The sequence below is a fragment of the Dysidea avara genome, chromosome 1 (genome assembly GCF_963678975.1).
Source record: "Dysidea avara chromosome 1, odDysAvar1.4, whole genome shotgun sequence".
Taxonomy (NCBI): Eukaryota; Metazoa; Porifera; class Demospongiae; order Dictyoceratida; family Dysideidae; genus Dysidea; species Dysidea avara.
In genome coordinates, this window is record NC_089272.1 from 8737414 (window position 1) to 8764031 (window position 26618).

Below are 26618 nucleotides of genomic sequence, written 5' to 3' on the forward strand. Positions count from 1 at the left end.
TTTCTATAATTATATTTGTAATGAATTAAATTCTGTAAATATATTAAAACCACAATAGGTACAGCTAGTAAATCAATGTCTCCTTGGCCAGCCATGACAGTATCAAATCAATTTCGTCATTTATCAGTCTTTATCCAACTGCAGCAGGTACGACAGTAAATACAATTCACAAATTCCATTACAAATTACCTGTATTATCATCACTATGTAGAACTCTGTGACAATCTGTTAGTTGCCTTGGTAGAACTGTCCCACAGCTCTAATACAAAGATGGTAAATATAATGTGTATTCTGGACAATCGTTGGACTTACAGTTTGTAACAATAAGAATCTCATAAAACCGAGACCTTGTCTGGAAACCTAGTATTACCATGTAGAATGGCGGCTAGGTCCCACAACTCTATTAACGATGGTAAATATAATGCGTATACTGAACAATCATTGTACTTACGTATACAGTTTGTAACAATCTTTTAAAACTGAGGCCGAGTCTGGGACCGACAATCCATGTACAACTAAGACAAGTCTGATAAGACCAGGTCTCACAACCCTAAATGGAGGCAAACATAATTCACATTCTAGATTATTTGGTGTACTTACAGTTGTTATCAGTGAGTCTAACCAGACATAAAATAGCCACTTAGTATGTGACTTTGTTGGGCTAACGTGTTATGTAAGCTCACAAGAAGCATCTGATACACTGATAACCAAGTCCAAGAATCTTGTAATCACTAAGTACAACTGAAACAAGACAAAATATAATATAATTTGCATACTCTCAGTGAACTTACTTTTGTTAGCAATACGAGCATGGTCAGTGAAATAAGGACAAACAAGATGGAACAGGTTCTTGAAAGCACTCAACTCATTTACAGTGCCAGACGAGGTATATAGCAGCCATCAGCTGTTGATAAAAAGTATGAAGATATGAGACCGGTTCCCAGAAGAAATGAGACCAGTTTCCACAAACCTAAATGAAGGTAAATATAAATTGTATACTGGACACTCTCAGTATACTTACTTACAGATGTTAGCAATAAGAAGAATTTCCTAGAACTGAGACCAAGTCTATAATTCCTACCCTATTAAAAAGAAAATTAATAAAAACACAATCAGGCTTAATGCACTTACAGCTGTAAGTATAATTAGAAGATGACGTTGAACAACTCCGTGGAAAAAGAACAAAACTGTCCACATGTGGTCGCTACCAGATTCTTTAAAGGAAGCAGCTGCCATTGAAGGAAACTAACACTGCAGATGTTGTACACTGACAGCCTGTAGAACTAAGAGGTTCGACAAGAAACTGTACCACTGAAGAGATAATATACAAAATCATAAGAGCAGACCATGCATACTCTTACCGTTGATGGCTGATGAACTGTGTCCACTCGTCATCTGCCATAAGCTGAAATAACAGGATATAAAACATGTAATACGTACACAGCAACACCAAAGTTGAATCATTTACAGGCCATTGTCATACAATACACAATAAACAATTTAATACGGCTAAACCTATCGTACAAGCTATCATTTTAGTCTAATACTTACTCATCTAGAGCTGTTTTTGATTGCTGCCATTGAAGGAATTCTCCACTTGGCCGTGCCACTTCACCACTGGCTACAGCCAGCAGGGATGTACAGTTGTGGTCCATAACTATCATCGTGGCTCATTGGACGATGGCGCCGATCGCGCACACTCTCTCCGCGAGATACACCGTCATATCACTCACATTTACAACCTCTGATACAACAATAGCGACAAAGATGGCGACTTAATTGCATCTAATACGCATGCGCACACCACTGACCCTTTCAATTTTAAACAAGCATTACTACGAACTTTCACTGTGATAAAAGAGGGATATAAGATGGTATTTCCAGTGGCTTATTGAATACAAAAAAGCTTGGTATAACCTGCATTATACTAACAATCTCTTGTAAGACTTCAGTTAATGTGTTAAATATACTGAAACCATATATGCGATGGTATAGTGTGGGCATTATATTAGATATAAGCTATTTGAGGTAATGTGGTAAATAAACTGAAACCATATATGCAATAGTATAGTGTGGATTATACTAAAGTATAAAATGAGTATAATACAGGATTTATATTAAGGCTTATTTGTATTCAATAAGCCACTGGAAATACCATATTATATCCCACTTTTTGCACAGTGTTTTGCAGGTGTGCTAACTGTGCAAGAAAATCTAGATTTGTATGACTCTTAGATTGAATAATTAATTTTTCTGGTATTATATGCTTTGCTATATGAAAATGTGTGCGTATGAAATTATCACAACAAACTGAAGCTAGTTAGCTAGCTATAGTGATTAACAGAAGTGTAGCTACTTATTGTAAAATCATCATGACTTTGTTTGGTACAGTGAAAAAAATCTTAAGTCACATGAGATGGTGAAGCTAAAAATAATGAGATCTGATGGTGAAGCTATAAAGTTATCACATTTAGTTAAGTAAACAAAGCCATACAAAGAATGTGTATTAAACTAAAGTATAATCTGTTTCCCATAATATAAGATGGGGTTTATACTAAACTATAAGATAGTTAGTATAATGCAAGACTATACTGAGATTATTTGTATAGTTTAAGCCATTAGATATACCATCTTATATTCCTCTTTTTTTCACAGTGGTCCCTACTATACAGTACTATCATGCTGTATGATATTTTGAGTGGTTAGGACAGGAGTGTCTGAGGATGTGGTTGATCTGGTCAGGACTTTTCATGACAATGCAAATTAAAGCTGAAATGATGGTTGATGCAGTGATTGTGACACTGAATGTAGGTTGTTAAAAGGAAATTGAAATGAGCTATTCACTTCAAACCAAAGTCAAGTTGTTTGTTAGGTAAACACCTTTAATTTGAAACCATGTTAACAGCATAAAATAATGCCCTATGATCATTGATCAAGGGAAATAAATACAGTAGTGAATTTTCTATTTTAAAATGGCTATAAAGGTCACCAAAGGTCAAATCTGCAGTGGTACTATATCAAAAATGTCATAAGGAGTGTAAGTTGTACACGAAATGTTTATTATTTGCAACTATTCCGCTGTATTATAGTTTGTACATCCAGCGTGCTGTGCTGGGGCTTATAGTGCAGTTCACCATAAACTTCCAAAATGAACAAACTTTTATGCAGTGGCGGATTTAGGGGGGTTTCAAGGTTTCCACGGAAACCCTCTTTGAAAAATGATTGCGTAACAATTAAAAATGTTTTAATTATCGCGGCGTGCGTCTCGATCGAGATACTCTAATAGAGCAGTCACAGTAGCTACTAAAGTAGTGGGTAGGAAGTTATTTAATATATTTTATGTACTATTACTAGGCTGTGACCTTTTTTTTTTTTGGTCTCATCTTACCAAACCAGACAATGTAGTGCAAACTTTTGCGTATCTCATGTCAATATATATCTCCACCTTCTAAACTGGAAACCTCCTTTATAAATTCCTAGATTCGCCACTGTTATGGGCGTATATATCATTTGTAATCCCTTAAAATGTTAGCAAGTGCAAAGTTTGTTAAAAGTGTGATTACTCCTACAAGTATAATGGATGGATTAAAACCGAAGTGTATAATTAAAGTCAGGCTTCTAATTACGGAGCGATTTTAATATTTCTGCTTCGGAAGTCATGTTTCGTAACTTTTTGATTATTTTTACACTTCTTCCTGTAGTAAAATCCAATGATTTCCAAAACTTGCACAAAGTTACGGTGATAGTAGTACAAAATTATTACAGAGAGAAATTTCAAGTAAGCCTAAAAAATGTGAAAAAGCAGCAAAATAGCTCTATAATTAGAATAGTCAGGTTTCCAAATAAAGTGGGTGGAGCAATACCACTATGAAACAATAATAGGATGGGTATAAACTTTTTCATACTAGCAAAACGTTTTATTGAATCAGTTTATTTACCTGTTTATAAAAGTTACACCAAATTATAAATTCTGGAAATTTGTGGTGAATTGCACTATACTAATTAGAATGTAGCCACCTTTACAGAGTAGCAAATAATAATTATGTTAGTGACTTCTACACATTTCAACAAGACACTGGAGTGGGATAAAGTTCATAACAGAATTTCTGTACTGCCACGTAATAAACATTTATAAAAGAGAAGTGAGGTGTTGCTCTTTACTTAGTATGACTGTTCTACAATTTGAGTTGCATACTCAATTATAAGGATAATTGAAATTGCTTCTTGCAGTTTGCACAGAGTGGACTTTTGAATTGATTGTTTGGCCATAGTTATTAGAGCCTACATATTAAGGTTCTGTATAGGACCCAGCTTGTAATTACTAAGTTCCCTCAATTCAGGGGCAGTGGAGCAGGCCAACTGAAAAAAAAAGGTAATCACCTGCAGCTGACAATAGCTGCTCTCCACCATCTATATCTCCTTATTTATAACTACACATACATTGCTAAGTAACTTACTACACTGCTTCTCTGAATACTGTGACTGCTCTATATATTAGAGTACCTAGATCTTTTCTTGTCCCGCCTATGCCTCAATTTATGTATAAGCAAATTTTGTTGCATCACTTGCTTAATCACAAAAATCATTCACGACAGAGTTGCTGCTACCAAGTACAGACAACTTTCTACTATGATATTATACAAGTGAATAAATATGAAACAGAAACGTTTTGATTGTTTACTTGTTTTGCAATTGCCTCCTTAATTAATCCATGTTTTCAGGTACTTCTGGTGCTACATATGAGTGATATGACATGTCTTATAACATTAACTCATTCAAGTGGGCAATAGTTACACAGGTGAGCTGCTCACTCACTTGCATTGTGCATATACATTCTTCAGTTTTCAGGTAGCTATTAGCTGAACACTATGTATATTGGAAGTACAATTGCTCAATGTAAGAACCCTTATACCAGATGTGTGAAGTTGGGCTGTAAGGAGCATACAACTTGAGATAACAAGAACATCATGGTGAAACACAATTATTTGTATAAAGAAAATAATTATTTCTATAAGGAGAATGTGGAAAACTTCCAATACAGCACACACAATCACAGAGTTAATAACACTAGTGTACTACACAGCTACTACTACAGTGCTTTGATAGGGTGATCTACATAGCACTATGAAATGGGAAAATGGTGGTTATTTATTTGTTCATGCAGCAGTCAAATCTGCAAATGTGTCAGTATTCCTGTGACTCTTCAGGTGTCTTTTAAGACAAAAAGATTTATGATAAGCTTTACAGCAGTACTGACACTTGAATGGTTTCTCAGAATCGTGAGATCGTAAATGGCTTCTTAACAAGTAGTTGAATGGAAAAGCCTCTGGACAATAATGACATTTGTATGGCTTCACACCTGTATGGGTAGTTAAATGATATGTTAAACCAGCAGCTGACATAATTTTTTTACTACAGTGTAGACATTGGAAAAGTTTTCCTTCAGTATGAGATACCATGTGTCTATTACGTGAAAACTTCCTTCCAAAAGCTTTATGGCAGTAGTGACATTGGTAGGGTTTATTTCCTGCATGGGCTTTCATATGAAATACAATACCACTGCGGGATGTGAATTTTTTACTACATTGTTCACATTCATAACTCTTCTCTCCTTTCTGAGTTCTTAATTGTGATCCAAGAGCATTAGATTTTACAAATACCTCACTATAAAACTGACGTTGAAGGACCTTATCATTCTTATGAATCCATAGGTGTTTCTTTAGCACAGAATTGTGTGAGAAGGCTTTGTAGCAATATTGGCATCGGTAAGACTTTTTTCCTCTATGAGTTTTCAAATGGTATTGCAGTCGTTCAGATCTTGCAAATTTTCTGGAACAATACTGGCACTGATAGGATTTCTCTCCAGTGTGAGTATGTACATGCATTCTTAGATTACCAGATGTTGTAAACGCTTTATTACAATAATGACATTGGTAGGGTTTCTCTCCAGTATGTGAACGTAAATGTATTTTCAGTGCACCGCTGGTTTTAAAAGCTTTTTGACAAATTTGACATGGGTATGGCTATTCACCTGTATGAACTCTTAAATGCACTATCAATGAACTATGAACTATGAACTGCTTTTGGCAGTACTGACATTGATATGGCTTATCTCCTGAATGAGTTCTCAAATGGCATTGAAGGCCACTATATGATGAAAGGGACTTGCCACAATGCTTACAGCTGTAAGGCTTCTCTCCTGTATGCATTCTCATATGACTTTTAAGTGATGCAGTCGTTGCTAATGCTTTTGTACAGTATTGACATTGAAGGGGACTTTTTTCAGTGTGAGTTCTCTGATGGCATTTCAGTGCACTTCTGTGTCTTATTGGAATACTACAATATTGATACTTGTAGAGCTTCTTTCCATTGTGAGTTTTAACATGCATCTCGTTACAGTGCTGAGATTTACGAGGACGGCCTACTTTATGAGTTTGTAAGTGTTCCTGTAGATCTTCATTTTGTGTAAAAGATTCATCAGAGAATTCAAATTGGGAGAGTCCAGCTGGCATTGGTGTCTGTGATGTTGAAGAATTGGAAACTTTTTGAGAGCTTGAGTATGTGGATGTGGGATGGTTATTTTGTTCATGTCTCCTGATATGTTGTTGAAGGTTGATCAGTGTAGTAAACACTTCTCCACATTTTCCACACTTGAACACTTGTGGATTAGCATCACGACAAGCTTGACTGTACCTCAAGTGAAGATCAAAATTGTACTTTTCCACAAATTGCCTTTGGCAATAGGAGCAACTGTAGTTGAAATCTGCACAAACAAAAACAAGTACTGTATACTTAGCTAATCATGTTAAACGTGAACATCTGTACATAAGTTAAGCAAAATAGGTTAATTCATTTGTTTACAATTGATCTCTCTGTGTGTATTTCTTACTGCGTATGTATACCGACTGTTTGTTGGTTGTACTATATGGTAGGGATCGATCATGTAAGTTGACACTAATATGGAGACGAGAGTGTTTAATGGTGTTCAGCAAATGATTGTGTAGAAATTAAAAATTAAATAGTTTTTTTTCTCCGTGTAACGTAGGCTGACTGATGTATTTTCACAGTTAACCACAAAGATCATCTCAGACATGAAAGCAAGCATTTAACTAACTAGCAAGGCTGGTGCATTAAAGAGCGTGGCTGATAGCCTCAAAGCTACGTAACTCCATGAGAAGTACATCTGTGAAAAAACAACCACAAACAAACAAAAAACAGGGTGGAATACTGCTCTGTTTATCAGAAGCGAACCGATTGCTACAACTATAGTTCAACTATCTACTTACTGTTTAGGGAAAGCACTTCAACAAATAACTTTTTATGTGTCTTCCTATATATGTACATAATTTTGTACATGCCTACATGCTTGGTGGAAACCAGAAAAGGTATACAAGCTACATTCACTATTGTGTCATCAAATGGTAAATATATGATTCCTTTCAATTGTAGGCAGGTAAGCCAGTAAACCAAGTCAGGTTTTTGCGATTATTTAAACAAGCTGATAATACTTCTGTAAGGCTATTCTTTGTACTCATGATTTGGTGGCAGATACACCAACACTTTTGTCCATTAAGGTACGCTCTGTCAGTAAAGTATTTAAATAAATATTTTTACATATCCTTACTATACACTGCTACATAAAAACCGGCATATTGGTAAAAATTTTGGGTTACACTGCACATTTATCATGCACACTACTGTATCCTTACTGATAATATGTTCTACTGGTAGTCCCAATAGTTTGACATACTGCTCACCATACCATACTAATAGTTCTGTGCCTGGTAGAATATCTTTAATGGTGTAGCAGTAAATATTACCCTGGTATTGCAATGATAATAAATTCTGTTCTTCTTCATTTCTAGCACAATTGATAAATCTCAACCAACTAGCATGTTCCTCATTCTTGCCATCAATGTAGTATGACTCAGAACAACTTTTTTTAACCTATGGAAGTCGAGATTAATTATATAATTAAAATTATACCACACTTGTTTCACTGCCCATACAAAGTCTCTATTACAGTATTGAAATTAATTCTAAATTTCACTATCAGTGAAAAGTTGTAACTGCAGTTTCTTTGGCTAGAATATGTACTACAGTGTGGCATCAATTGTGTTATTGCTTAGCAACAGGTATGGTTGCTATGATTTAAAATGGTAGTTACCTTAGAAACAATCTCCATGGTAACAGTTGCTAAGACAACAATGTTGGTATTCGCCTAGCAGCCTTTGCTATAGAAATATTAAAATTTTTGGTTGTTTAGATAAACTAGTACATTTTTTTTTAAATTGTTATTTTAAATATGAAGTAGGGATCTATGCAATAAAAAGTAGTGAAACAAGAGATGAATGATGGTATTACAACATAGCTCGATGGGAAAGTCCCTACTTTGGCATTGGGCAAAATTATAGCCAATGTGCCGAAGAAGGGACTTTCCTATCAAGCTATGCTGTAATACCATCATTCATCTCTTGTTTCACTACTTTTTATTGCATAGATCCCTATTTCATTTTTAAAATAACCATTTTTTAGAATACTAGTTTTAGTTGTTTTTTTTTTGTTGTGGCACAGCTGGTTACAGTGTAACTTGTGAGCTAGCTATTAAGTTCCTGTACAGTTTATTAAAGTGCATGCATAGCTTACCTTTGATCGTAGTAGCTAATAGTGGTGCTCAGATCTATGACCTGTCTCAATGCCATGGTCCGCATTCTATTCACCCGGGGCCAGAAGTTGTTTAAACGAACAGGCCCTTTCAGTTGTCTGGAGCTTAATCTCAACTAACAGGATGAAGTAATACAATTTCCACTCGAGTAATATCCAATGATCTTGCCATCCGGCACTAAGTGGCTGAGTCAGTGTGTTTAGAGGAATAAGCCGTCGAGTATCAGTCCGTCTATTAAATAACAAATCTCTTTGTCAATTGCAGTCCAGGCATTGGCAAAAGTCAAAGTGACAACTCAGCAGCCCTAATGTTTCACGTGCAACGCTTGTAATTATAAGCGCCCTGCTCTTTCAACAGCATAAAGCGCTTTCTGAAATAATTTTGTGGCATCTACAGAAAAGTGTTGATACAGAAAATTAACATCTCGGTATGATTTCGATGTTTGAAGAAGACAACCCACCTGATTGAAGATAAAAGGAAAGACAAGGCGTACAGGGCACATCTCACCAGTGAGTTTGTTGTTGTGGCGTAAAATGGTGACTATGCACTACTTCATTTGGGCTCTAGGCTTGCAACTGTGGTGAGTGAGTGAGTGAGTGAGTGAGTGAGTGAGTGAGTGAGTGAGTGAGTGAGTCGAGTGAGTGAGTGAGTCGAGTGAGTGAGTGAGTGAGTGAGTGAGTGAGTGAGTGAGTGAGTGAGTGAGTGAGTGAGTGAGTGAGTGAGTGAGTGAGTGAGTGAGTGAGTGAGTGAGTGAGTGAGTGAGTGAGTGAGTGAGTGAGTGAGTGAGTGAGTGAGTGAGTGAGTGAGTGAGTGAGTGAGTGAGTGAGTGAGCAAGTTAGTACAAATTTCAAGTTTTGGAGATTTTAAAAAAATTCTGTATCTGGTCACCGGTAAATGTTTTCTTGTTTTTAATGCTGTATTTCATGTTAGATGGACTAATACTATTCCATAAAGGTGATTTTCGTTGTCTCTAGGATGCTTTTAAAGGCTGTATTTTAGGCGGCACATGTCATTTTCAGAGAATCCCCACTTAAACAGTACTACCATACTGTTTGATATCATTCTTGTTGCATTGAAAACAGAAATTTCACTTGGTTTCACCTTGTGAAATTTTATCTATTTTCAACACTCGCGGTATTTACCTTAATTTTACTGCTACCCATGCTATTACCAATCACTGCACTACAGCTGTACATACCTCCCAGAAGTAACTTGTATCAATTTCATCAGTTACATCTTCTTTTAGTACCACTTTTCCTTGGTATGGACCAATCCTAGTCCTTCTGGGTATAAACTCTTTGGCAAACACTCCCTTGCCAGCATTCATAATGGAGGACATCTTCACTGTAACTTGTAGTGGTACTGGTACACTGGTAAAGAATTTTGAGTCTTGGTCCCACCCCCGGGATTCATCCAATGGGATTAGAGGACCATGTACTGGACAGTCACCATGGTATGATTTATCACAATCATCACAAACTGGAAACAGAAACAACAATATAGTGTACATAACAAGCAAATAATAGTCTATATAACATTATATGAACACCATAATTATTACATTTACAGCAATTGGAGAACTAACATTATAGGTGGCTCTAGCAATAACATTTTAAGGTTGGTAACCTTATGCATGTACTGTAGATTGACAAGCACGGGTGTACGAATGTCTGAGCTGACAAAAATGTTATACATGTATAGTGTTGCACCAATAATTAGTTCAGTAATTTTTGGTATCAGAACGATATTGGCCAATAGCTAATTTATTAAATCAAAGCCAATGTTAATCTCTACTGCACTGTATAGATTTGGGGGGAGGCTAAACATAAGCTATTTAGCATTTTAATCAAGTTATGTGTTAATGGTATAGTGGTGACCACAAACCATACCTAGGGCTGGGAGATAATATTGATTATGGGATTAATCGTGATTGTCTCTGAACATCGCAATGTTGAGATGTGATATTCGTGATGTTGTGACATCACATGCAAATGTGTATTAGTAAATTGTAAATTCAAAATGGTGGCACATACTGTTGTGGAAGAACACAATCTGGGAAACAAGCTTGATATAATAGTTCATTGTATAAATAAATCTTATTGCGTAGTTTAAAGCTCACCTGTTAGAAACCATTGAATTTTAAGGATATTACTATTCATCACAGTGGTCCCTCGATTATCCAGCCATTGATTAACCGAACTTTTGGTTATCCGAACTGTAACGATGACTGCTCTATTAGAGTATTTTATATATAAGGTGTGCGTTCCATTAGAGTAGTTGAACAAGGCTCTGTATATAAATGAATTGGCTTCGATTATCCGAATTTTTTGATTATCTGAACACACCCAGGGCCCAACGAGTTCGGATAATCGAGGAACCACTGTATGTTGTTTTCTTTGTATTAAACTGTAACTGCCTATGGCCTTTATTATGTTGAACAGTTGTACACAATTTCACTGTGTATTAAATAAGTCATACAAAGTTGTGCAGTCGTAACATCATGATCGTTATCATAATCGTGATATGTTGCATCCCACAATTGTAAAAGTAGCAAAATGTCACAATCGCTCAGCCCTAGCCATACCCAAAGTGAAGTTTTAGTTTTCTTAGTGTCAACCACTTGTCTCAACTGTATTAAATGTACAGTACTTAATACCTGTGTGCCATGCGTTACTGTAACTTTTACTTGTGATATACACTAACTATACATTTTAGCCTAGAATTAGCTATACACCAATGCACTAATATATCTATGAGTCATTTAATAATGATGAGGATGAGTGTTAGGGATATTAGTGTACAGTATATCAGATCAGTTATCGGTATCGGCTAATTCTGTTGCTAAAATTGAATAATCAGCTAATTTGGTTAACGGTGCGACACTATATTATAATCAAGTTCTTTGATAGTACAGTGGGATCTCCATTATCTGAACACCTGTGTATCAGTTCAATCACAGTTTACAGATAGGTGAATATATGAAGCCCATTCAGAGTTGTGTTCAAATACTCTAATAGAACTTACATCTGTTGACAAAATACTCTAATAGAACAGTCATCGCTACTGTTTGGATAATCGAGGGTTCAGATAATGAAAGTTTGAGGTCCTACTGTAATCATGCAGTATGGTAGTACTGTATGTTGTAGTTAAAGTACTGCCACGTGTGTGTACGGAAAATACAGCATAAGGGGCTGTGTAGAGAGGCTAATATGACACGACACAAAGCTTAGTGCTGTATTGACCTCAAGACACCCCCGAGTGCTGTATTTTTTGTACACACAAGCATAGGCAATGCTTTAAGTTTTATATTGTACTTCCTCATCTTCTTTCTCAGAGCATTAACCGAACTGCCTCAATTTTTGGTGATCAGACTATCAGAAATTGTCCACGTAATCTATTTGTAGAACCAACTGGTAGGCTGTTCTGCATATACAGTATAACTAGGAGCTTGTAAGCACTGAAAGCATGAATGGCTTTAGTTTACTAATAGTCTTTGGTGCTAATAAGCTTCTATACCAGGAGCTCATAAACGTCGCAAAGCCATAGCCAAAGCCATGAACAACTATTACAATATTATAACAATGAACTAAGTAACCATTTTGTAAGCTCTCTGTGCTGGAGAGGATCAGAAACAGAACTTTGTTGAAATCATTGTTTTAACTACTCCACCAGTATTACTGGCACTCTATTGCTACACATTTACTGCTAGCATCTGTTAACAAAACCACTGTAGTGCTGAGCGGTATTGCACTTATGCTCCCGGTATCCGGTATTGAGAAAATATCCGGTATTTCATGGTGTCCTGATGATCAACTAATACACATTTTAATGTTTATTTGTAGTCAACTGTTAATCTGTAGTTACGACCCAAAGTTGGATGTATACCACAAGTAAGTTACTCATGGCTAACATAGTGTTGGGCGGTGTGGCATTTTTGATCCCGGTATTCGGTGTTGAGAAAATACCCCGGTATCCTGGCAGTCAAACTAATAACACATTTTTAATCAACCAGGTATTGCTCTATTTGTGATAAAAACAGTCAAGTGTTAATCTCAGAGGAGGTTGGACGTGTTCACGTGAGCTGTACATTTTCATTGGAAAATCTTCATTTCAAGACAATTTTAAAACTAATGCATTTGAAAGCTTATGTATTTCTAAATCTAATAGCGTGATAAATCCCAGTCAATCCCGCTGATTAAGCTGGTAAAAAAGCCAGAGATTAAAGTGCCAATAAAATAAATTACGCAAAATCTGTTTTATTGAGGAGGATAATACAGCGATCTCAGTGTAACGCAGTGAAGGTACGTTGTTTCATTATAGAAAACACACGTGACAAGTCTGGTCAAGTTGTATGCATCAAATCGCAATTTATTAATTTCACCCCAAAATCTAGAGTGCTTTTAGAAAACAAAGTACGTTGCCTTGAAGCTTACGTGAAGGATGATCTGAATATCTAACGAACCCCAGTGAACTCCATCGTTTTTCAGTTAGTATTACGACTATTGAGGGTAACGTGAAATACCAAACAAAAGAATGCAATTAAGAGCAATATATTTAAGTAGTGTTTAAAGCGCGTCCAACCTCTGTGTTAATCTGTAGTTACTATCCAAAGTTGGATATATACCACAAGAAAAAGTTACTAAAGGTTAACAGGTTATAAATACATTTTACTAACATTTACACAGTTGACACAAGTAGGCTGGCAGTAGGTTGTAACCTGAAACCTCACAGTTTACTGTTAGGCTGGCCTTGTGGTCACATCTAAACCATTAACACATTACTTAATTAAATGCCAAGACCCAATGTCTGGCTTCCCTCATAGCACAATACAATATTATGCTGGTAATATGAAAGTCAATATGTATACCTTTCAAATGGTATGATGAAAATACCACAGTATACTGCCCAACACCAGGCTAACAGGTTATAAATGTATTTTGCTACCTGATACAAGTAGGCTGGCACAACAGTGTATCCTGAAACCTCACAGAGTTTACTGTTAGGCAGGACTTGTGGTCACCACCAAACCATCAACACAACACTTAATTAAATGCCTAAGACCTGATGTCTGGCTTGCATAATACACCATATTAAGTATTTCTCTCCCTATCCACCAGATATCAATACAAAAGATCATTACTTACAGATCACGTCATCAAAGTTAGTACCATAGCTGCTCTGAAACTGGTGAGGTTTTGATGTCATCATCTTCATGTTGTCCTGTTTCAGTGGAGTAATCCTTATACTGAAGTCTGTAATTAAATCATTAGTACATAGCATCATACTCATACATATGTAGTAAGAATAGCAAAAGGTTTATAATTTTCTGCAAAAAAAAAAAAAGAAAAAAAAAACCAGCTTTACAAACTAAATATGATGTGGACATACTGGTTCATTACAAACTAGTTTATGCAAGTACACAAAAAGATTGGAATTTTCAACTACAGTAGGGACCATAGCATATTCATAGATAGTGCTGAAACAAGCTGGAGTAGTGCATGTGCTGAACGAAAGTTTTTTCTACCAATTTTTCTACAGTGGCTTTTCACCAAACTTTTTTACCGCCAATTTTTTTTACTATACCATACCAAAATCATTCACACAAACAGCATTCAATAGCATATAAACACTATAAAGAGTTGTATAATAAAGTCAGGTAAAATCACACATGGTTGGATAATAAAGTGTTAAGGTACAAAGTCGTGGAAACCAATCACTTGAACTTGCAAATAAAATAAAATAAAATAATTCTTTTTTAAGTTTTGCATACTCTTACAATGATTGGGATAAGATTAGACAAACAGGAAGGAATTAACAAACTACAGCAGTAGGGATTGGTACAATAGAAAGTGAAGATTACACAGCTAATATCATCACTTGACACATAAATTTGATTCCTACTTTAGCCATGAATGTAGGGATTACATTTGTACGTTAGGTGATTATGTATTTCCCTATTGTACTGTCTATTGTAACAGTCGCATGCATGCATTAAGCTCAAGCAAATATATCATACACTATGAGTTACAGTTAACATGTACTGACGATTGCATTTCTATTTAAATCACATGACGTACGTAGGGCGTGAATGTGTAGCATGAAAGTGTAGCGTCATGTGTAGCATGAAAGTGTAGCGTCATGTGTAGCAGTACCGCTTATGACACTCACACCCCACGCATGCACTACACAATTCAATCATCATTGCTTAATTGGATGTACAGCAAATCTGAAACCACTGGAGTACTACCCATAAATCAACAACTATTCAGCGCGATAAAATTATATCCTGTATAATCCAACAACTGAATGTGTTACTGTATAATACTCTCAATAGCAGCTTGACGTATTATATTGAAATACGTCAAGCGATTAGCCAATAGAATAAAGTATTACACTTGTTTGTCAAGGTCCCATGACAAAAATCTATAATACTAATTTGATTGGCTAAAATAGTGTGGTGTGTTTATATTAGAAGTAAATGTCCGACTTGACAACTATTGTTACCATAGTGATAGATGCCCCAAGGTATGACACAATATGGTTGCTTAGCAACGGTTGCTAGGTAACCGTTGCTGTGGTAAAGTCATTTTGAGACCATAGCAATGGTTGCCAGGCAATGGTTACTAAGTGTGATTGGTCTTTTGCAATGGTTATTTTTTGAATTTCTGTTGCCTAGTAACAGTTGCTATGGTTGTCAGATTAATTTGCAATAGGACGGATAGCTGTGGTATTCGGGATTAATAGTTCTCGCATTGTAAACAGGAAGGAAATAGTGCTCGGCTTCACCTCGCACTACTTTACTCCTTCCTGTTTACAATGCTCGCACTATTAATCCCAAATACCACAGCCATGCGTCCTATTACATATACTAATACCATACCTGTTTCACTGCCCATACAATAACAGCAGTGAAATTTATCCCAAATTTCACTGGTAGCAGTGAAAAGTTATAATTGCAATTTCATTGGCTAGAGTATGTAGTGCAGTTGCTTAGCAACCGTTTCTAAGGTATGGTTGCTATGTCCCAAAATGTTTACCTCAGAAATGATTTCCATGGCAACAGTTGCTAAGGTTACCATGTTGGTGGTTGCCTAGCAATGGTTGCTATGAGCTATTTTGATTTGATTTTCCATTTGAGCCATAGCAACCAGACCCTAACAACTGTTGCTAGGCAACCAAAGTATGAGTATGGTATTAACTCGAATAGTATGGGTAGCAGTGAAATTAGGGATAAATACCACAAGTGTTGCATTGAAAATGGGTAAAATTTCATGAGAGTGAAATTTCCATTTTCAATGCAACAAGATAATGTGCTCAGAAAGCACAAACTATGTCTAATAGTGAAAAATCAAGCTCACAACCGTAGCCATCACTGCGCTTTACTTGTCTAAGGTAACCATTTGTCAATCAACCACAAAATTTTCTAGAAACTCATTGGTAGCACTTACGTATAGTTCCTTTGGTGATGTAAGGGCAGTGTTGGGGGTAACGCGTTATGTAATAATTATTGCTTTTGTAGAATTGGAGTAATATAACGAAATATGCTGCAAAAATTGGTAATAAAACTCAAGTTATTTTACTTGCAAATGTAACACGTTACCTAAGTAATGAAGTTACTGTAACTAGTCTAATATTACGTGATATTATTATTTTAAATAATGAATTTACTGAATACATTGAGTAATGCCTAGCCACAATGAAGTAATGGAGTTTATTGAATGAAGCTTATTCATTAGCTTTTTGCTTATAACCAAGATTTGCACATTGTCCAACAATGCAATCATGTCACGTGATAAAGTGGTAGTTTCACATGTGACAGCGTAAGGGTGTGGACACAACCTAATACAATATGTAATATTAGTACTAGTAATAGCATGGGTAGCAGTGAAATTTGGGATAAATATCACGAGTGTTGTATTGGAAATGGGGATAAATTTCACGAGGCGAAGCCGAGTGAAATTTACCATTTCCAATACAACAAGAGTGGTATTTATCCCAAATTTCACTGCTACCCATGCTATTCCCAGTTAATACCATACTCGCTGCATATACGCATGCTGTGCATTACCATTGCCATGTACGCAATTTGTCACTATGTACTAAACACGCGTCGACACTAATTGGCGCTACATTGTTAACATAAATTCTAGCCAATGAAATTGCAATTACAACTTTTTCACTGCTGTCAGTGAAATACGGGATAAATTCCACTGCTACTATTGAAACTTTTGTATGGGCAGTGAAACAGGTATGGTATTATTATACGGTATTGCCCAAGCGCAACGTAGCACTCGCAACTATGCTCGAGATTTTTAAAAATTGCTAATTAAGGGGCATGGCAACTGTTTTGCTTGTGATTTTTGTGAACAAAACAGCTGCCACGTTGTCTCATGAGTGAAACAGTTGCCACACCCCTCAATTAGTGATTTTTTTAAATCTCAAGCAAAGTTCCGTGTACGAGCGAGTGCGACATTGGCTTGAGTGGTACCGTAGTTACTTTATTATATGGGTAATATGTAACTGTAACTAAATAGTTCAGTTGTAGATAATATGTAATATGTAACTAGTTACATTTAAAAAGTAAGTGTCCCAACACTGTGTAAGGAGAATATGAGGTTGATTTCTGGTCCATATTGATTTGCAATATTATTGGCATTTTCAAAAAAAAAAACAGTGGTAACATAAGACAGTTGACGGTTTCGAATAACTTTCCAAAGTGAAAATAATGCACGTTATCTCCACTCTTTTCTCTCTGAAATACAATGTTCAGATATCAGGGCAACTGATCCAATACTGCATGTTTCAGTGGGGTCACTATAATTTCTATTACTAAAACTTACACCTTTTAATTTGATAATTTCAGGAGCAAGGTCCATTTTCCTTTGCTTTTTCTCCATAGCACAACACTCAACATCACAATCTAAGAATGTGTGAAAGAGAATATAACATTTCATCACAGGCATTAGAACTGTACACCACACCACACACACACAAACACACACACACTACACACTACACTACACTACACACACTACACACTACACTACACTACACACACTACACACGCTACACACTACACACACACACTACACACAAACACTACACATACACTACACACAAACACTACACACACACAAACACAACACAAACACTACACACACACAAACACAACACAAACACAACACACTACACACACACTATACACACACACACACACACACACACACACACACACACACACACACACACTACAGTACACACATACACTACAAACACGCACTACACTACACACACACACACTACAGACTACACACACACACACACTACACACACACACTACACACACACACTACACACACACACTACACACACACACTACACACACACACTACACACACACACTACACACACACACTACACACACACACTACACACACACACTACACACGCACACTACACACGCACACACACACACACACACGCACACTACACACACACACAATACACTACACACACACATACACACTACACACACACACTACACACATACACACTACACACACACACTACACTACACACACACACACACACACACACACTACACTACACACACACACACACAATACACTGCACTACACTACACACAAACACACAAACACACACTACACACACACACTACACACACACACACACACACACACACACACACACACACACACACACACTACACACACACACAATACACTACACACACACACAATACACTACACACACACATTACACACACACATACACACTACACACACACACTACACACATACACACTACACACACACACTACACTACACACACACACACACACACTACACACACACACAATACACTACACACACACACTACACTACACACACATTACACACATACACACTACACACATACTACACACTACACACACACACACACACTACACTACACACACACACACAATACACTACACACACACTACACACACACTACACACACACACACACAATACACTGCACTACACACAAACACACTACACACACACACAAAAACACACACACACTACACACACACACAATACACTACACACACATACACACTACACACACACACTACACACACATTACACACACACATACACACTACACACACTACAGACTACAGACTACACACACACACACACTACACACACACACACACACACACACACACACACACACACACACTACACACACACATTACACACACACATACACACTACACACTACACACATACACACTACACACACACACTACACTACACACACTACACTACACACACACACACACACATTACACACACACATACACACTACACACTACACACATACACACTACACACACACACACACACACACACACACACACACACACACACACACACACACACACACACACACACACTACACTATGTACATACAGTATATCACATGCTATATAATCTTAAATTCTGTGAAAAATAAAATGACTTAAACCATTAAAGCTTTTGTTTCCTCAGTCTTTAGATTGCGTGTGCGTGTGTATGCGTGTGCGTGTGCGTGTGCGTGTGTATGCGTGTGTGTGTGTGTGTGTGCGGGCGTCTGTGTGGATGTGTGTGTGCATGCGTGTGTGTGCGTCTGTATGCACACATTTTCGAGGGATGTAATATTCATAGATTTCATGGTTGCTTGTGCCCGTCCACAAAATTCTCATCCTTAAAAAGTAACAATTATCAATACTGTATAATACATTAGGTAATCTCAGTGAAAAATGCTGTTGATCCATGAAAATTACGTACCTCTAAAATTCTTGAAAGTTTGTATGGAGTATACAGTACACACACAAAGGTAAGACAGTATTTTGTGCAGGCAACTTAGTCTCTATACACTACCATACTTACAGATCACATCATCTATGGTACTGCCATTGTTGCTCCTAAACTGGTGCGGTCTTGATGTCATCATTCTGTCCTGTTTCAGTGGAGTAATCCTTATACTGAAGTCTGTAATAAGAAAGGTATACTTAAAAAATAATCCTGAAATGCTTGCATTAGGAAACTCTTGTGTATTGCGTGTGTTTCAATGCACTTTAAGAGACACACTACATAAACACTATATATGCATCCATATACAACGCACACTATGTACATAGTCTCGTGCCCAGATCGCCTTTTGTAGTTAAGTTGGGGAAAAAGCACTACTGCATGTACACACGTCTGAACTTGGAAGGAAACTATCTAGCTTATTCTGAATACTCTCACAACTAATGAGGACGGGTAGTTATACACAATTGTGTCTATAAATGTCTTGTGTTCTCCTCAAGGACCGTTGGCAAGTCTCACAATGAATGGTGTTAGATCAAGACTGCAGTTTAGCCAGCAAATTGTCTAAACCTTCTACAGCATTTACAGTACCTGCAAACCCACATGATGTATTTTTAAAAGTTGACTTTTTGGATTGTGGACCCTAACATGTATTACACATTTCATCAGTTAAAACTTATAAGCACCCGTGCTGAAAAATCTCTAATTGGTAAGCCCACTAGAGGTCTGGCCATGCGAGACTAACTTGTTCCTTGCTTGCTCTCAGAGAAGGATATCTCGAAGGATATTGTCTACTGGCAAATTGATCGCTGGTTCCCTGCACTGCCTACAACATTAACTATAAGTGCTGTACAGTAGCATAATGAAATGATTAAGAGACAGTTTTTGCATATTCCACTGTTTGTCTTCAGCGTTTAGAAGTGGGTTACAGGTGCCCTAAAGGTGCTTACTACAAGACTCTGTAAATCCAACCATAGAATGTGCAAAAACCAAAAATATGTCAGTCCAGTAGTCCAGTCCACTGAATAGTAACGCCCAGAAAAATGGGATGGTGCAAAATATTGACTGTGGACTATGGACTGGACTATGGACTGAATAGCTAATGAAAATGTTGTGAGTTCTTAGCAAAGTATACTGATGAAGAGAAGTTGTTCAGATGATTTGTCACTCAGTCCAATTCCTAACTTGGCTATATAGCCCTTAGCTGCACCATACAGTAGGATTTGGCCCAAGTTTCATCTTTCTGCTTTATTTCAATCCCATAGTCCACAGTCAATGTTTTACACCATCCCCACAAAAACACATCTTGGGAATTTTTTGTAACCAGCATTACCTTATTCAGCAAACCAATAATTGAATCTGATTTGTGGTACATTTTATTGGCTTCAATTAATACCAAAGTATGTTGTGGCTTCTTGCAAAATAAATCCACTAGTGACAATGGTGTGGATAAAGAATGGAAATTCCCTTACAGGTGATACAAAGACACCAGCTAAGTGTTATAACCAATGAAACCATGGTAATACATTAATGCATTTCACAACCTTCCATATAAGGCACTATGCATTAAGCTGGTGACAATTAAAATTCACCAACAGTGTGCAGAGACTATAAAAGATGTGCATGACTTCATAATCTTCTGAAGAAAGACCAAAGGAGTGCTGAGCATTTATGGTTCGAATTGATACTGAGATATACGATGCTTTGAACTATCGCAAAAGAAAGCTTTACTCAACGTGGTGAAGGAATTTTCAACAGTAAGCATGTTAATATGACTGGTGAGCCTGGGAAATACATGGACTGCACTTTTATTTATTTGACAGTTATGGGTTAGGTTTCATTGGCATTATAACACTTTTTTCAAGATGTTTAACTGGAAAAAGAACCAGTTTAAAAGTTAATGATTAAGAAGGTTAACACAGGTAAGGATTAGTCTTGTGTACAAAAGGCCATATATATATATATGTACCACTCTGCATGGGCAGTTCAAAGGCACCACCAGTGCCATAATTTGTATATTGCACTGCTGCAGACCGCAGCGAGTGCATTATAACTTATAACGCACTGGTTGCGGTTTTGTAGACCACAACGAGTGCATTATAAGTTATAATGCACCGACCGCAGTGCAATATACAGATATTGCACTGGCTGCGGTTTGTGCAGCATAGCACAAGTGCCGGTGGCGAAGACCACTACGACACCTCACCTAATAGGTGGAAAGACACTTCACAGATCACTCGAATTCTTTTATAGCCTGACATGTAAAGGTCAATTGTGGGCCATAACGTCACCAATACGTATAATGTTTACAAGCAGCTAATGGCGATCGAAAAAGCCAACGCGGGTGGCCACAACTCTAGTCTACACATATATAAACGTACTTATACACCTTACTAGTCTGGTGCCATCTTAGCCCAGATTAAACTGTAGTCCACTTCGACAATGACTCAATAAAACAAATACATTCTAAATAAGACTACCCTTTACGTTCGATTGTGGGAACCAGTTTTGTCATGCCACCAGATTCAAGTTTAGCCAGTGTCAATAGTAAGAATTAGACTAGTATCGTTTAGTAGTTAGGTTTTGTTTACTTAAACCGTATATTTAGCTGCTTTTTTTCGCTCGAGAGAATCACTATGGTGATTAGTCTGGTGCTTAGTCTATATGGTACACTGGCATGCTGAGCACTACATGATGAGAGTCGAACAGCGAATGCAGGTTAGTGATATAACCCATAGCGTACTAGCTTTCAATATCTCAGGTGGCTGCAGTACTACAGGGGGAACGTCATCGCAACGTCTGGCTTGGTTACCCACAATCGATGTTAGAAACCTGGCCTTTATAAGTGTTACAGCTGTCTTGTGAGACTCTTCCCACCTATTAGGTGAGTGGTACATAACAGTTATACAACGTGCACTCGTGCTCTGCCTGTATAAACGCACTTGCCTTCGGGCCTGACGGCCCTCAGGCTCGTGCGTTTATATCAGGCAGAGCACTCGTGGCCGTTGTATAACTATATAATATATATACCACACCTGTGGTTGAGATCAAAAGCGCCGCGCTGTGGTATATAACTGATATACCACGATTTGTGGCTATGCTTACCATATATGGTGTAACTTCACACATTCCGCGAAATCCTTATCTAAACGGTAAACAAGTCTCTAATAACAAGTGCCTAAATCAACCAACAATTATTCACCGAACAAGTTTCGATGAACTCTTGTCTGCTTCGTGGATAACTCACTAATCGTGACTATGTGGGCGTGGCACCGTTAAAAGTGTAAAACGTCTGATCCATCAAGAATTTCTATTGATTTCCATCTCCAGGAGGTGCTGTTTCACTATAACTTACTATCTATAATCGTTTTCATCTACTGGGGTGTAGAATATAACAGCTATAGCACGATTACTCGGGATATGACTAAATATACATGCTCTCGTGAATTGTGTGTATATTTTAGTCATATCCCTGGTAAGCGTATTATAACTATAAAATATATATCACTTTTGAACTTCTACCCAAATACAGCAGGGGAAAATAACAGTCCAGGCAGGTGAGGATTACATTGAATATCTGCAGTATGCAAAGTTATGCTGGCAAAAAGCTAATAGCTGCATCTTTGATAAACAATTTAAAGTAGGTGGTGTTAAATCACAAATAACCTTTAATTACTTATATTACAACTACCTAGAAATTGCAAGTGTATTATTAGGCATGAGTGCTTAAAAGCTGTTCAAAATGCAATGGTTCAGTTAGGTCACTGCTGAAGAGCATGTTTACTGCTTTTCCTATTGCCATGTGAACATAATGAGTATAGTTTATCAACTACAGGTGAACAAGGCACACAATGCCTATGAATCAACTTCAAACTGTAAACAGTTTGGTAAGACATACCGTTTCTTGTTGCTCTTAAACCAATAACTTGTATACATACTTACTGGTCTTTTAAAATATATACTAGTAGTTTTTAAGATTATAATTATAACAAGCCTTTAATAATATGAGAGACTGCTGACAATGCAATAAGTTTCCACTGAAAATGCTGATTGTCAATTTTGTCAAGAGAAGTGGAAGAGTACAGATTTAGAAAAAGCTTATTGTTGTAATTAACTGCTTCGTAAATGTCTTGATGGTACCATGAGTCATTGATGGAATAGCTTGTAATCTTGTTTAACCTTCTTAGCTTCACACTATGGGCAGGTCATGTCCGAGACAGCCATCCAAATGAGATCCTTTCTGGCATGCAATCATCAAACATATGTGCAAGATGACCTAGCCATTGGAGCCTGGCCGAGTTCTACAGACTGTCAACAGACTTCTCATGTACCTTTCAACCAAATGACCAGTGGTGAAATGCTGCACCCTCTGCACAGCCTTCCCTGTACCCATTATACATCTGATGTAGCAACGATGAAAATTCTCTACAATTACCTGCATGGGAGCCCATGCCATGCAGGTCTCTGCACAATACTATTGGACACCAAGCACTACAGATTAATAGACCAATCTTTTATTTCCAAACTAAGATCGCACACAGAATTGTGAAGCTCACTAAAAACTTCCTGTGCAATTCTGTGATTAATTACCCCATGAGCCTCAATCAATGGCCTCAAATTACTTAAATTTCTTCACTACTTATACACTACCACCACCTAGTTCTAACAGAGCTACGTACTCAGCTGTAAAGTTAACCCCAACAACAAGTAGCTTGGTCTCTGGGATGTTAAGAGTCAAAGCAAACTCTGCAGTGAGGTACAAATTATATTGCATACATCAATACACTACATACTTCAAGGTCGGAATAGTTATTGCAGCTAGGGTATTTGAAGAGGTTGTGCATGTGTGTAGTTTTAAGAATAATCTGGTGAGTACCACATGGCAAACTGTTAAGAATTCCCTGGAAACCCCTGCCACTAAGACACAAAGTACAAATCAGTGCTACATCATTAGCAAACAAACACTTATATCTCAAAAGACAAGGGCCTCCTACTACACTCTCTAACAAGTTTCTACCTTGTAAAGTATCTTAGCATTACAGCAACATAGCCAACACAGAATTACTAATTCAAAATACAACATGTAGTTAAGGGAGTAGGGAAGCAAATTAACAGTAGAAAGGAAACTGACTGGCAAAACATGAGAAATCAAACACACAGGCACTCCCACTGTAGTCAAACTCTAAGTCACAGGTCTAGGTCACCAAGTCAATGGTCAAGGATAAAAAATTTCAACTGAAGTATTGAAATATAGTCACTATGTCACAGGTTAAAGATTGTCTGAGTCACAGGTACAGCAAACTTTTGGCGGGTAAAGACTTTGACTAGTCACAGGTCTACCTACAGCATGTAGCTACATGTCACTCTCTTGAGTACTTGGTATAAACTCAACCGGCAAGTTGCATCACTTGCAAGTGGCACTGTTGGTCATGCTCAAACCAACAGTGAAGTTGCCTCTATAACATGATTCTCGTAGCCTACACAGTTTCATTGCTCACCCCATGCCATTTTCAAGGGCCATTTTGAGTTTAAACAGATCGAGCAGCTGCCCTACCTTTTCTACAATGCCAGCTCACAATGTCAATAATACTCACTTAATACCTTTGTGTTTCTGCGATTTCTGTTAAAATAAATTGCAGCACACTCTCGTCTCCATTTGACATGTGATACATGTACAGTGACTCCTGGCAACTGCCATCTATTTAAAATACAGTAACTAATCACCAGCATACACACGTACGCATGCAGTTCAGAGAGTAGGGAAGCAAATTAAAAGCACCTACAAGAACAGCAGAAAAGAAAACCAGACTTGTCCAAGTCACACGCATTAGACGTGTGACACATGCAAATCTCCAGCTCACACGCTTACTCACCTAAATCTCTAGCATTTCCTGTAAAGTCAAAGCCACAATTGAATCTAGTAGCTAATATGTCACTCACAGATTTACAAGAGCGCAAACAACCCATACAAGTGCTTATTTACACAAGGTAAGCCATGCAAACAATAAATTAACCACTAGACACCTTTACCATAAAAGGCATAAAGTAGGTAGGCTTGTGATTACACATTACATTGTCCTCCAGCAATAGAACAGTAGTGTGGGATGATAGGATGAATTGTTCTCCAAAGTTACTACAAGATAGTCTGCTAGCCAATTACATGTAACGTAACTAGCTACTAAACTATGGTGTGAATTGTGGCCCACAGTTGAAAGAAAGGTTGTTCTGGTCAAATATGTATAGATACTAAACGAGAAGAGTATATTGAATTGTCCTCCGTAACAGTGTTTGAAGGTTCCCTGATAAGTTTGTTCACTGATCGCTGAAGTGAATCACAAGACTAAGGCAAATGAATATAATTAGCTATACACCACACTAGCTACATAGAATAGACAGCAGTGTACGTAGTAACTAGCTAGTTTATAAGCCCAGCATTATGACCTTCTCCACTTGGAAGCGCTGGGAAACTGACTGGCGAAAAGCAAGGTACTAGGGTGACACACAGGCACTCCCACAGTAGGTAGATCTTCAACCATGGTCATAAACGTGTCAAGGCCACCAAATTCGTGCCAAGTCAACAGTCAAAGATAAAACGTTTCAACCCACAATCACTAATCAAGTCACACGTCAAAGATTGAAAAGGCTCTTTGTAACCAGAGTCACAGGTCACAGCGAAATTTCGATGGGGCAAGACTTAATTTGACTGCGCGGTGGCAGAGATAGCTACCTATTGCTACATGTGTACCTAGCTATACGTGACACCCTCTTGAAAAAAGCCTATGTACTTAGTCTCGCAAGTTGCCTCCAGCTCGCTTGAAAGTGCCACTTGATGGTGGTGCTCAAACCAGTGAGGTCGCTTCTAACATTAGCCTCATAGATGAATACACATGTACAGTTTCATTGCTCACCCCGTGCCAGTTTTACACAGATCAAGCAGGCTCGAAAAACCTCCCTAACTGTTCAACATTAGCTACATACAATGCCAATAAATAATACTCATTTAATACCTTTGTGTTCTTGCAGCACTCTCTCGTCTCCATTGATGTGTAATCAGCTAGATGAACTCGTGGCAATTAGCTACCATCTATT

At 37.5% G+C, this 26618-nt stretch overlaps 1 long non-coding RNA gene and 1 pseudogene across 3 annotated transcripts; both read right to left on the reverse strand.

The window, feature by feature from the left end:
* On the reverse strand, positions 1-1837 carry LOC136255868 (uncharacterized). 3 transcript variants are annotated; one of them, XR_010701166.1, is made up of 10 exons: positions 1552-1837; positions 1362-1405; positions 1132-1311; positions 1022-1082; positions 792-970; positions 601-741; positions 452-550; positions 313-400; positions 190-259; positions 1-138 (listed from the first exon to the last, which is right to left on the reverse strand). It is a non-coding gene; the product is annotated as an uncharacterized lncRNA (long non-coding RNA). The 3 variants fall into 3 exon arrangements; XR_010701167.1 differs by having other exon boundaries at positions 458-550; positions 1132-1405; XR_010701163.1 differs by having other exon boundaries at positions 1132-1405.
* Positions 1838-4976: 3139 nt separating this feature from the next.
* Positions 4977-26618, reverse strand: LOC136255159 (zinc finger protein 431-like; annotated as a pseudogene).